At 49.7% G+C, this 14,070-nt stretch overlaps 1 long non-coding RNA gene across 1 annotated transcript; it reads left to right on the forward strand.

The window, feature by feature from the left end:
- On the forward strand, nt 2,126-13,618 carry LOC110400157. The gene is made up of 3 exons (XR_002439675.1): nt 2,126-2,242; nt 2,360-2,452; nt 10,641-13,618. It is a non-coding gene; the product is annotated as an uncharacterized LOC110400157 (long non-coding RNA).

Raw genomic sequence — 14,070 nt, forward strand, 5'->3', positions numbered from 1 at the left:
CTCCATGTCGCTGCCTGCAGAGCGGGGTTGGAAGCACTCAGAGCCAAGCAACCCCAGTGAGGGTATGGGGCTTCGGGGATGTAAGTCCCTTTTGTCCCTTGTCCTACTAATATCCGACGTGTTCCTCCTCGTTTTTGTTATGTGTTTAGTAATTAAGCGTGATCTGAGATTAAAAGATCCTTAAGTCATGTAAGTCTTAATTAATGAAGATACGGGACGATCCCGTGAGGCTGCCGGTCCCGTTCCACGGCCGGGGAAGCAGACGCACGCGGGGCCGTGGTTCCCAGGGATCCCAGCAGCACTCGCTCCCCTGCTTTTCCCCACCACCAGACACATCTCTTTTCCTGCCACTGCCTCTGCAGAGCAGTCCCTCGCTCGCTGCCCAGGAAGGGCCTTCTCCTTGCAGTGATAGAGCAGAGATCTGAAAGCTGCACGGAGCTCTCCTCTGAGGCAAAGGAGTAAATGAACCCAACGGGAAGGAGCAGGCTAAGCCTACAGCAAGCAGAGAGGAACTTCGTGTGGATGGGAGCAAAAGGAAAAAATACAGAGCAGCCCAGCACGCAGGCAGCACTGCTGCTGGTAGCGGGGTGTCCTCTAAAGTACAGTCTTGGAAGGTCTGCATGTAGTATATTTTATGGGCATGACAATAGTGTACCAATAACAGTTATAAAAGTTAAATTCTTAAAACTTCATTTTTGCATACATCCTCCTGCCTTTAACTGCTAGCTTTACTTCGCTTCCTTTCTCGAAAGTATTCATTCCCATGAAGTAAATCGGTGCTTTACACCTCCCTGGAATGACTGCCCCAGGAACAACCACCTCCCCTCCATGCTTGAGCCACACGTGAGAGTGATGTGATGCCATACCCCTTAGTACAGTAAGCAAGATGAAAGGATTGGTACATGCACATCTAAACAACCTCTGCAACTGCTGAACTCGCTGGAATAATTGGACATGCTCTAACAGTCACCGGTCATGATGGGGGAATGCGTATAGCTCAGCTTATGCAAAGCTTCTTCATCTGAAACGAAGTAAAACTCTGTGGTTAGTGCAGCACAGCGCTGGTTACAAAAAGGGCTGCAGCAGGGCTGGACTTGAGGGTCACATCGGTGTAAAACTGTCTCTGAGATCCCACTGAGACCTCGGTGTCACCGAGGGCACGGGGATGCACGCGAGGTAACGGGACCTCGGTTCAGCAAATCCTGTGTTTCTGTGTGAGTTTTTCTGCGAGTTTCTGTAAAAGGGACAAAATCGGTTTTCTGATTGAATTTCCACCGTCCTTGCCTCCTCTGACTTGCCAGTCAGCCGAACCAGGAATCAATCTTGCATGGATTAGAAGCCAAATGACAGCAGTAAATACATTGAAGGCATAACCCGCCGCGGCACCTGGAGAGTCTCTGATGCGTGCGGCGCGGTGATCTGATGATACTGGAAGATTAATTTTATTTTATTAAAATAAGAATTCATTATGTCAGATCACTCTGTCAAAGCGGCTGCGCTGCGGATTAGTGGCTGACTGCACTCAGGTATTTGGAACTTAATTTGGCATTTTATTCCCTGCCGCGGACGGGAATATCGCTAGTGCGGGATTTTATGAATAAAGACACATTTGCAACAAACCCCAGTCCCTGCAAAGACCTCATTATCCCTGTGCTGTTCTTTCCTGGAGGAGCTGCACACCAGCGTTGGTGCCCGTGTCAGAAAACACTGCCCCTCCCCACATCCCTGCCCTGCTCCCCTACCCGGTGCCCCGTGGCTTTGGGGGCTGTGAGCTGGGCTGGCAGCGTGGGCCGGGTGTGAGCCGTGCTGGACACAGCCTGCAGCTCACAGGGAACCCTCTGCTCCTGCACGTCCCCACTTTTTGGTGAGGCTCCTGCAGGTGGCAGGTGCTGCAGAGCCCAGCGCTGTGCTGTGGGCGGCCCAGAGAGCCACTCTGCTCATCCTGAAGTTGTGTTTCTTTCTTTATTTTTTTTTATTCAAGGACTGCTGCAGCTCTATCACTTTGGATTTGTCATTTTTTAATGGCCTATAAACTAACGACAAGTCGACAATTCCTTGATATGCTCCTTGTTTGCATTGCCTATACCACGTCCTCCACAAATGCAGCAGCTCTCCCAGCACCAGACCTAGTCAAAGCTGTTGTGTTCCTCAGGCCCAGGAACCTGCCCCAGCTGCAGCACGTTGGAGCAGGCTGAGCACGGAGAGATGGGGCAGAGCTGCAAGGAGACCTCACTGCAAACAGGTGGGCTCAGAGCTGGAGCTGTGGGTGGAGAGTAGGGGTGGGGGAGGGCTGTGGGTAGCTGGCTTTCAGGCTGGGGTTGGTGTGGTGTGATGTGATGTGGTGTGATGTGTTTGGCAGAGTACCCCAGGTTTGATTTTGCATGGAGTCTTGAGCAGGACAGAGCTGAAGCTGTTTGCTCTGTGCTTGGTGGTGCCCAGTCTGCAGGAGCAGGTAAGCCACAGTCACAGCCCTTTGTCCTCACCCCGGTGTCCTCATCAACTGATCTGAGGCTTTTTACTACTGATTAAGCATTACCACTGAGGATTGAGTGATGATGGAGCTGCTTTGCTTGTTTGTTGCTGGGCTGATGACTTCCAAAATGCTTAACGTAGTTATGAACGTGAATGTATGGAACACTCTCTAGGCAGCAGATTTCCAACACAACAGGATCTGTTTCTCTGAAGGCTTTCTCTTGACAGTGTTAGCAGCTCCCATGCACGGCAGTAGGACACAAGTGGCTAAGAGCACCACAGAGCCTTGCACTAAACCTGGGGTTATTTCCCTCACCGTGAGCCTGGCAGCTCATCCACTTGGCAGTCTCTGCTGGGGCTGGTGCTGCTGACAGCCTGGGGGGGGGCTGTGGGTGTCCAGGCCTCACCTGAGCCCTGGGGACAGCAGAACTCTTGGTGTAGCTGGTAAACGTGTGTCATCCGTAGCCATGTGTCAGGCTAGTAGAGGTTTGGTGCTGCACAAAGCATGAACACAAAGCTAGGCTTCGTGTTGTTGCTGTTGGTTTTCTGTAAATGTGGCTTTTAGAGATAGAGAAACAGTTTTTGGCTGAATAAACATTTTATTTTTGGTAACTTGCTTGTAGTTAGAATACAGATAAGGGCTCAGTGATTGGAAGTGATTTCGTCTGCCTTGGCTTCCCGATGAGCGGGTTGCTGTGACAGCTCGGGGCATGGCGAGGTCTGCTCTGCCCACTGCTGAGCTGCGGCTGCTGCTCCTCCTGCACCCGCTCAGTTCATCCCTTTTTCACACCTGTGATGCTTTTTACTGTATGGAGTTACTTGCCTCTTGCAAGACGTGCTTCAAATATATTATGCCAGCAATAAGCTGCTGAAATTTTAGGTATGAAGTGTCACTGTAAACACACTTTTGGAGCAACAGCATGGAGCACAATGTGCAAAATGCTTGAGATTCTGTCTGCTGCTCGAGCAGTGGTTTCTGCTGGGAGCTGCTTGGCCAGGAGCAGTCGGTGCTTTGCAGTCACTGTCCCCTGCAGCAGGAATGGGTGGGCTGAGGTGGGTGAGGAAGCCGTGGCTCTGTGTCACCGTTCGGTGGGAACGCTTCAAGCTCAGGAGTAAAATCTTCTCCTCCTTCGGCTGCAAAGGGCTTGCACTTACTTCATCTTATCTTCATATCTCATCTTCAGCTTCAAAGCTGATTAATTCGCAAAACAAGAAATCAAGCAAACCATCATGCATTTAGTGCACTTCTACCTAATGTAGGACCTGATCCATTGGAAGAAGGATTATTTCCTTTCCTGCTGAGATGGGTTGTTTTGATACCGGGGGCTGGAGCGCTACCTGCTGAGTGCTGTTCTAGCTCTTATCCTGCAGATACCTGAGGCTGAAGTTCAAATGATGTTAATTTGAACAGGCTGGATTTCAGAAAAACACAGCTATTGATTGGTAGCCTTTGCACGTTGGTTAATGGGGAATTTTGCTGGGTGTTTGCTGGAAGATTCAACATGGTTCGCAAAGCAACTTAACCCCACTCCGCTCGCTTCTGTTCAGGCTCAGCGACGTCAGCAGAACATTTCTCGCTGCAGTAATCTCTTGGTACGTCCCCTGCTGGGAGGAAGAGGAAGGGCTTGGCAGGTTCTGCTGCGCTCAGTCAGCACTACCAACTGTGGTTAAGGGATAAAAGGCAACCTCCCCCCCCAGTTCACCCCATCAGGTGGCGTGGGGGCTGGAGGGCACTGCTCCTCTGCTTGACTGGAAGCGTATGTTGACAAGGAGGTGGGTGCAGGAATTGCTCAGTTCCAGTGCTGACGAGAAGACCAAAGTGAGAACAGCAGCATTGCTCTTAAGCAGTGGTACCAGCTGAAGCAGAAAGTAATTAAAATGAGGCGTTTTGCAAGCAGGAACGAGCACTGGCAGCCCGTTTCTCAGGTCTGGTTGTCGAGAGGCCGTGCTGAAACAGCCGAGGATTTGGTGCTCTGCTTCTGGGGCCTCTTCCAAATAAGGGGTTTCGAGTTTCTGTCCGTTTATTCACGAATTGATTCCTTTTTGTCTTGGGCGGATAAATGATCGACCTTTTACAAGTCAGACTGGCTGAAAGATCCTGGCATTATCGGTGCGCAGCGAGTCCTCTGTTTCTTAGAAGCACAGCAGCGTCGTGTTATCTCCCATCTACGCTTCAAGCGGTTTTGCCTTGAAGCCTGTTCCTCTCAGTTTGCTTCAGAGGTTTTTGGAGACAGAGGCTGAATTGGGGTGGTGGACTCACAGCTGGGTGCAGCGTGATCCTGTCCTGGGAGCTGCTTCCTGTGGACAGCACAGAGGAATGCCTCTGTGCAGCTTTCAGATGGCAAATCAAGTAGAAACAAGGTATTCCCGTTCAATCCTTTTGTGGCAGGGGTGTCCAGCTGCCCTGGGAGCCTGACCTGCATTGCTGAGCATGCCTTGGTTCGAGCCACCAGTAGCAGCTCAGCTTTCCTGCATCACGTCCCCTTCACACCTCCCTGGCTGTGTTAACGGTGAGGATCCCAAAAGTCAATAAAACTGCGGCCATTTCTGAAGCAATGCTCTTATTTATACCACGAGGAGAGGCCAAGGGAAGGTGAGGCTGTGTCTGAGCACCAAAAAGCCCCGAAGTCATCTCTACAGCATCTTCCTTCCTTCCCCTGTGTTCATTTGGTTTGTGCTAGGGAAACTTTTGAGTGGATTTAAGCTGCTGGCTGTAATGCTCGAACTGCGAGAGCACGTGAGGCAGCTGTGCTGTGCTGAGGGCTGTGATTTGGCCAGCAGCCTCATTGCACATCTCTGTGTTGATTAAACACCGGACCATCTGATGGTGCTCTAAGGCAGCGGCTGTGTAACCTCCTGTGATTGCTGTCCTTATTATAATGATGTAAATGTGAACTATCAGTTTATAAAACGGAGATAAAGAAAACAGATGGGTCTAATTACGCAGAGTTTCTGGGAAATATTGAATAATATAGATTCTGTGGACTGGGTTAGGCTGTATAGCAATTAAATTTTAGCTTAGCGTAGCTGAAACAAAAATGATTATTATGGATTGGAAAAGGGGAGCAGTTCTTTATTTTGCTGGCAAAGGGGGAGCAACTAATTCAAACGCTTTCACAAGGAGCACTTTTAAATAGTTTCCATCCAAGATCGTCCTAATTGGAATTACTAGGTAATAAATACCCTTTGAATTAAAGGTGATAATGGGCAAATAAGAGTTTGGGATGTATGTCAATGGGGAAACAGCATGCAAAGGGGATGGCACTGCGTGGACCAGGGTTAGGAGCTGGGAAGGACTTGGAGCTCGCTCCATCCTGGAGCTTCTGGGAGGGAGTGGTGGGCAGACCCTTCCTGGCATCCCAGCCTGGGACACAGGTGCTGGGGGGAGCAAGAGGATCCCCGTCTGTGCCGGCTCCTGCCACAAAGCCCTGCATGCAGAGAAGTGCCTTTGCAACGCTGCAGGGTGCCTACAAAGCCTTGGTGTAGCTCGGAGGTGGCTCTGCGTGTGGTTTAGCACTAAGAGCAGTACCTCATTGATGCTGCTTTGCTGCTGCTACAGCTTCTCTCCTTTCCTGCTGTCCCCTGGGCAGCCATCCACTCAGGCCTCACTTTGTATGTAATGAAGCTCGCTCAGCTCCTAGAGGCACATCTGCTGGAAAGCACTTAGGGCAAGTTTGCCTTGTGTAGTGGCTGCAGAGCTACGTTATTTCGAGAACTAAGCCCAAAATGGTTTGATAAAATAGCTTTTTTTTGCTTGCTTGGAGACAAAACTTTTATTGCAGCAAATGGAAATAAAATCAATATACATGGAAATGACCTGCATTTTGGGATCGTGGGTATTGTTGATCTAATGCTATTTACTTAATGCCTTGGTAAATGCGTGGTTTGTCTGTCTCAATAGATTTTTGAAGAAAAGGGCAATATAGAAAACAGTACAAAATTCAAGTGAAGGTATCTTAATCAACTCCTGTAAAAATTAAATAGCGATTGAACATGTCATAAGCTGAAGTCGCATTTTATCATGCTACTCACATTAATGCTGCAGCTTCTTCGGTGATGGCTTCATTAATAGTCAGGAGGGTTTTAGTGCAGAGATGTTCTGTCTTCCTGGGGTTTCCTCCTTCCTTATTTCTAGCCAAAACTCTGACTCAGTCCAGCCCTTAAGAAGTAATCTCCTGTTTAATGTAAGTGCACATGAGATCGGTCTTACCCTGAACTTCATTATTATCCTGCAGGCTTCCTCTTCCATTTTGCTATGGTATATGATACTGCTACTCATATTGGTAATCTTTGAGAAGGATGTGGGTGCACCCATCTGGTTCGGCTCAGCTGCAGGGCCGCTCTGGGAGCGCCTGGGCTGGAGAAAAGGGCTCTCAAACAGAGGTGGTTCCACATCCCCCTCCAAAAGTGGGGTATGGGGCAGTGGGACTGAAGGGCGGGGAGTGGGCAGAACGCTGAGCACCCAGATGTGGTGGTCTCAGGTTGGAGAGGGGGTCACCTTGTTGGGTTGGGGGGTCCCTGCGCTGTGGAAAGGGTCCTTGTGGCTTCAGTCATTGGGATCACTGGGAGCCAGGTGTAACTCCTATCCCAGACGGCAGATGCTGGCTGGTGGCTGCTCGCTTCTTGGAGTATGGGTGCCTTTCCACCAAGCACAAAATGAGCTTGAATAATATCCTTTCCCCTGTATTTACTTTATGGAAGGCAGAACGTACACTGGAAGATCAAGGATCTATCTTCAGTGAGAAATCTCCAACGAGGAGTTTGTAGATGAATGTCTGTAGCTTCCACAAGAGTGGTAATAGTGAATGACAAATACCACATCTAAACGAATAAATTTGCATTCATATTTGTTGAAGGCAATCTTGAAATGTCCCGAAGCAAGAAAGGTTCGTGCGAAAAAGAGAAATTAAGGTGACATTGGTAATCAAAGCAACAGCTTGCTTATCAGAAGCGCCAAGTGCTGGGGGCAAAGCCAAGAACTTTGGTGCAGCGTTTCTGTGTGAAAAATACAGCCCGTGTGCTCCGAGCAGCTGTGGGACACCGAGCATCTCTGAGCTCAGCTGGAGGTAACCTGGCTGATGGGGCAGCTGCAGGGACGTGCACGCACAGGTGGTTTCCCCATCCAGAAAAAACATGCATTGTGCTCTGTTCTAGCTTAAAGGGAGCTTTCCTTCGTGACGTTCCTCCTTTTCGTTCAGCCTGGTCTTTTGCTGCTGCTCGGCGCAGTATTTTAACGTTGTCCTCTTGCCACTGTTTCTTCTATGGCAGGAATCGACCTAACAGGTGTTGGAGCTGGGCACCCCTGGGAGCTGGGTGGTGGGGAAGCCTTCCCCGTGAGGGCACGGCTCTATCGCTGCCCTGAGCGGAGGCTGCTGAGCAAACACCAGCTGCTTGATGCTCCTTTGCCAAACGTGGCCTTCTAATTTTAAACTCTTAAACATTCATAAATAGCCAATTACTTGAATGGAAAATCCCTGAGCTCGGTGACAGATGGTCAATCGCACCTTGGATGGGAAGATAACTGTAAGAGTCAGCACGCAGCTCTGAATAATGCTTTTCCCACCGACTCCTGTGATGCATATTTGGGTCATGCTGAAAATAGCCCTAGCTAAAAGGTGCATGAAGCATCTGCCAAATCACGTCATCTGTCTCGGCTCTCCTAAATAAACGCATTTGAACATCGAGGTTGCAAAGAAGTGGATGAAAACCAATGTTCAGAGTTGGATCTCTGTTTGTGAAAAATACATAAATTTAGATATGCTGCTCTCCCTTGAATCTGCTTCTGTTGCTCCTCTTTGGTGGAAACCAGCAGCATAAGGGTAACTTTGGATCTTTCCTGTAGTTTTCCTCCAGGAAAACGCTCTGCTCCCTCTCCCTTGCCAATAGCTAAGAACAAATCGCTCTGCAGAAGTAAAGTTCTGGGGTTTTGATTTTTGTTAATGTTGTATCATGAGATGCTGATGGTCCTGTTGTTAAAAGCAGGAAAACAGTCCACGGTGTCGTGTGTCCTATGGCAAAGAGATGTTAAATTCATTTACTGTCACAGCGTGCTTTGTGACTTGTTTCAGACTCGTGAGCGGTGAGGGGAGCAGCGCTGAATTCCCTCTGTATCCTGATTTCATTTGTAAATCTTCTCTTTTATGAAATCTGCGGAAGGCCTGAAGACAAACTAGTCATTAACTCTTTTAAATAGGATATTGAAATGTCAAAGTCAATCATAAAGCCGGCGGAGTTGCAGAAATAACAATTTCCTCATAAAACACACCTGACATTGGGTGGTTTGTGCACCCTCAGGCCAGCCCTGCCACTGCCGTGTCCTCTACTCCCTCCATGAGCAGGAGCCAACCGTGACCATCCCAGCCCAATGGGGTGTGGGGGGGTATGAGCACGGACCTGGGGCCTCGGAAAACATCACGCTCAAAGATCCCCGTAGATGTTTGCCTGGGCATCAAATGCTGGAATTGCTGGAACCCTCCCTTGCAGGAGATGCTTTCCCCGCAGGTGTGGTCCCTCTGCAGCTGAGGCTGAGCTCCCATGGTGGACTCCGGGGTAGAGGTCTGAGTAGGACAGCCCTGCAGCGTGCTCCTTGGAACTAGCTTGCTGTGTAGGTGATGTTCAGGGTTCCTTTGCCCACACACCCGCGTCCCCTGGATTTCTCAAGTATTGCAGTGGTGAGAGGTTTCACAACGTGGTTGCTTGTCCCAAACTTGCTTTTTCTGGAGCAGTGGGGAGAGGAATTTCCTACCTGGCAGTTTCTGCTGGCCGGTGCCTGCAGGGAGAGCTCCATGCTCCGCTCCCGGTGCTCAGTGCTGCGCTTCTGCGCCCCTGGGGCTGGAAACTCCCCGGCACTGCTGCCTGAAAGCATCAGCTATTTTTAGTGCTGGCTAGGAGCTGGGAGCGTGGTCTGCATTGCAAATTCAGTCCTTGCTTGGCTCTGTGCTCTGCGGTGTCCCATATTATGGGCTGCAGGGGAAGAAGGCAAGTTCCTCAGTACCAAGCCTCGAACTGCGAGCAAAACCATTTCTTTGCACTTGGTGCAGGGAGTGGCTGAGTGTTTTCCAAGGCTGAAAGGTCAAAGCGTCCCTATTTCCTGAAAAGGCCAAGTCACCTTCTATCAGAGCGTGCTGCATCCTTTCCCCCTTTTTGTGGTTACTCAGCTGTCTTTGCCAGGGACAGTGCTGGAGTGGTTCAGGCTTTAATGCCCTGCCACGTGCTATGCTGTAATCCCCGTTCTTAGGAGAACCTGTGCTAAATTATGCATAAATGCTCACACACGCTCTGTAGCAGCCAGCATTACAATTTTGCTCACAAAGAGAAGTTTAAGTTCTGTGAATGAAATTGTCGGGGTGAGTACTGCTGGCATTTAACTGGCACTTAACAGGAATTACCTTTACCACCACATAAAATGGATAGAAACCTTTGTCCGTGTCTAATAACTCGTGCTGTGAGGGGCATCAGGGAAACAGGAATTGCATTCTGCAGTTTAGCTCCAGCTTAGTGTGTCCCTTTTCCATCATTTTTGTTTCCTTCTGTATTTCTTCTTTACTGCCTCAGCCAAAATTTATTCCTTGTGATCGGGAAGGAAAGGCCGGTGTGTGACAGCCATTAGCTGGGTTTTTGAAGGAGAGGGTTTTCAGGTGAGGGCACTGTAAGACACCGAATGAGTGCCCTGCTCTGCTGCAAATGCCCTTCCCCACCTGCTGGCCTCGTGCAGCTGTGCAGCCTGACTTGTGCAGCTCCTCCTGCAAGTCCCTTGTGAGCAGCATTGCTGCTGGAGGAGTGCTGTGCAGTGGGGGGCTGTGGGACACCAGGAACGTGCTGGTGTTGCACCTGGAGGAGCTGCAGGGAGGAGAGCTGCGCCCCAGCTCCATTCCCTTCACTCGTGATACTGATGTACGGCTCCCTGTGATGAGCAGAGGGTCAGGGCTTGGCTCTGGGTGGGGTGTGTGGCTCCGAGCAGACCTGAGCTGGGACAGCAGCCGCTGCGTGAATCCCTGCACGTGTTTCTCATGGCAAGGGAGGGGATGCAAGCACACAGAATTCCATCCCTCCCGCAGAACTTAAGCATGGGGTAAGGACAGGTTTGGTAAGCGTTCTGAAAGATGGGTAAGGAGAAGGTCACGTTTATAGCCAGAAAACGAGGTTTAATATTTCATTTATTATTGCAGGTTTAGTGCTACGCATTCCGGAGGGTGGACCAGGGTCTGTAGGACAGCTTTGCTTCTGAGCCTGCTCGGCCAGGGGGGCTGTCCTGACCCTTAGCCAGGCTGCACGCTGCTCTGCACACGCTGAACTCATGAGGCAGAGCTGCTCTGAGCAGAGCTGATACCAGCAGTGTAACAGCTTTCTGCGGCGCTAACACGGGGAAGCAAAGCCAGGTTTCCTCCTCTGCCAGCCACTAGATGCTAATAAAGGATTTCTTCTTTCCCCTTCTGTGAGAACAAGCCGAAGCCAGGAGTTTTCTTCACCCTGTCTTCCAAAGCAGTTTTAATTCCTTGCTTTCAAGTGTGCTGAAGATACATTTTATCTGCTCACACGTTTATTTACAAAACTAATGTAGCACGCCAGGAGTACAGCCTCCACAGCACGGAAAGCTGCAGAACTTGCTGGTACCTTGAGCAGATCCTGAGCCCCTTGTAAGCAAAATTCCCCCTTCCAAACAGAGGCTGCTCGTTGGACAGCCGGGTGCACGCCATTCTCAGAGAAGCGCTGAGCACTGCTGGTTGATTGCAGCCAGTGCCTGACCCTGAGCACTGGGCCGTGCTGCCAGGCCCCTCCTGGCTGCAGTCAGAGGGTGGGTGCTGTGTCCTGGAGCTCTGGGGTGTGCAGGCAGCAGCCCGGCTCCAGTGTGTTCTTCTGTCTGTGCTGCAGCAACCTTCTAAAGCTCTGAGCTTGAGCGTGGACTACTCCCATTGAAACAGATGGCACCGTTGGAGAGAGGACTGTGCGTGAAAACACTTCCAGGATGGGGGGATAATGGCCCTACTTTTTTGCAAAGCTGCGGAGGTCCTGGTGTATTGCAGGGGGCTGCAGGAGCAGATAGATGTGCTCGGAGCAGCGAATGAGTAGGGAGGTACGTGAGCATCAAGGTAAAACCTTTGGGTGACTCGCAAAGTTCTCACGCTGATGGAATCTTTGTCACACCGCAGTGACCACAGGGCTGGGAGCTCCCCCGTGTGCTGCCCACTGCTGGGCATCTCTGCCTTCCAGTTTTGTCCCAGTCACAGAAAGGTCAATAAAATGCTCGTTTCTTTTAAGAGCTGAGGGCTGGCGGGGCTGACAAACCCTGCGTCTTTCAGTGCTGCAGCATAATAAGGCTTCACCGGCTTCAAAGTGCTCTCACAAGTCTGGATTTGTGGCTCTAGAAGTAAAATGGGCACGAGTTAATTACTTGCTAACGGCAGCTTAATCTTTTCCCTCTTCGTTTCCTGACTTTTCTAAATTGCTTTTTGGACATGCCGTGGCTGTCCTGTGTCGGTCCAACTCCATCCGTCTTTCAGATGTCAATGGAGTAGATTCAGGGATGTATTTTAAAAATTGGTCTTCTACATCTGTCACGTGAGCAGACTCCAAGTCTGCTACAATGAGACGGAATGGTTCGAATACAAAATTCTGAAGAGTGAAGAAAGGGATGGTGTTCGTTCAGTAAAAATGCAAAGCTCTGCCCTGTGTCAGAGTCACAGCTTGGGTAGCAATTGCCCTGACCACGGCTGCCTCATTTAAATCATTAAATGAATACATTATTGACACATTATTTTTATTCAAAATGACAGCATAAAGCAGTATTTATTTTACAGTGTCTAGCCATGTCGTCGAAAGGGAAGGTGACAGGAGATCTCATTACAGGCTGTGCTGAACCCAAGCCCTGGAAGGGGCACGGCTGCTGCACCTCTTGGCTCCAGCACTTATCGAACCGTCCGGAGCCAGCGTGGCTGCTGTGTAAGAACAAACCCAGCACAACCAGATGGTCAGTGCTGCTTAAAGTACTTCTAATTTTCCCGCTGGCTTTTCGGAGCCTAAATGCCGCTGAACGTACTGAGCATTGCAGAGATGGAGAAAACTTGCGATGAAAGTAACTTGTGGAGAAATGCTAATAACGATCATTGATTCATAAAAGAGGTCCGGAGCTGAAATCTCAGCTATAGGCAATGATAAATAAGAGGAAAAAGTAGTCAGGAGTGCTGAAACGGCTGTGGAGGGAGCTGTTATCCACGGATAATGATGTGAGATTAAATGGAAGAGCTTCTTGCTATGGCTCTTTAGACTGGATTTCTGCCAAAGTGGTGGATCAATTTCCAGGCTGACGTGGAAGCTCAGTGCCCTTGCCTTTACACCAGATAACAGGATTGATTCAAGAAAAATTCAGAATACTTGAGTTGAAATGCTTTGTTTATGGCTTAAAAATATCTGTACAGAGCAAAGCAACAAGAGTTAACAGAAGAGAGTTATGTAAAGAGTGTCTCCTTAAAGGCTTAACTTAATGTACTTCAGAGCAAACTCCGAGCAGGAGAAAGTAGATGGAAAACAAATCTAATTTTAAAATAACAAAGATAAACCAATAAAGCTGATCCTATCAAGCCTCATTTCAATTGTGGCATAAAATGCAGAGCTTCTTAGCAGATGTAGCTCTGAGCACATGGAAAAAAACAACACATTGATTAAATACACAATCAGCACTGGATCAGATAGAAGTGGAAGTTCCAGTAACCTTCAAGAAATCATACTTGGGGCACTACGCAGTGCTTTGCTGAAAGAAACAAGAGGGCAGAACTCGAGTTCACCTCTGGAGCGCAGCCGGTCTGGACACTGGGAAGCACTGGTTTTTATGTGTAGGTGATGGAGCGCTGGCATGGAGGGGCTGTGGGATCTCCTCCTTGGGGATCTCCATGCCCACCTGTGTGTGGGGCTGGGCACAGCTCTTAATGGATGCTGGGTTGGAGTGGGGGGCGGAGGGACCCAGAGGGCTCTGCCAGCCTCAGCTGTCCCACCACTGTCCCACCAGCTGCAGTGGCAGGCAAGGAGCATCTCCTTTGCCTATATCTGGTGCTTCCCTGCAGGTTCAGGAGAAGCAGTACGTCCTATTAAGGTGGAAACTGCGTGAAACAAGAAGTCTCACACGGAGCTTCGTTCAGCTTCCAGCTATGAAATTGGTTATAGGGACCAATTTTATTTGGAAATGCTTTCCAGCACTTTGAGGCATGCCTTTGGGCTTTGCTACTTGTCCTTAGTGTTTTACTGTACGTATCACGTGTGTGTGGCACGAGGATGTGCCCATGGCCCTTCCCCCTGCTGGGCTCCTGCTGAGGTGTGGGGTGCTCAGGATTGCTCTACAGCTGGTGTGGGGCACGTGGTGTGGGGCACAGCATCCTGCTGGGACGGGGGGGCCCTGAGGGAACGCTGCCTTTCTGCACATCAGATTAGTTCATTAAAATGGGCCTAATCTTTTTTTGTGTGGCGTTTATGGTTAAGTATGGCTGTGAAGACCAAGTGCTCACCTGCTGTTGTAGTGCAGTACTAAGGTAAGGGCTCCGTAGCTCCTGGTTTGATAGTTCTAAGCTGAGTGTGTCTGAACGTAAAGCTCTTCCGATGAGAAGCAAG

This window comes from Numida meleagris, chromosome 5, assembly GCF_002078875.1.
Source record: "Numida meleagris isolate 19003 breed g44 Domestic line chromosome 5, NumMel1.0, whole genome shotgun sequence".
Taxonomy (NCBI): Eukaryota; Metazoa; Chordata; class Aves; order Galliformes; family Numididae; genus Numida; species Numida meleagris.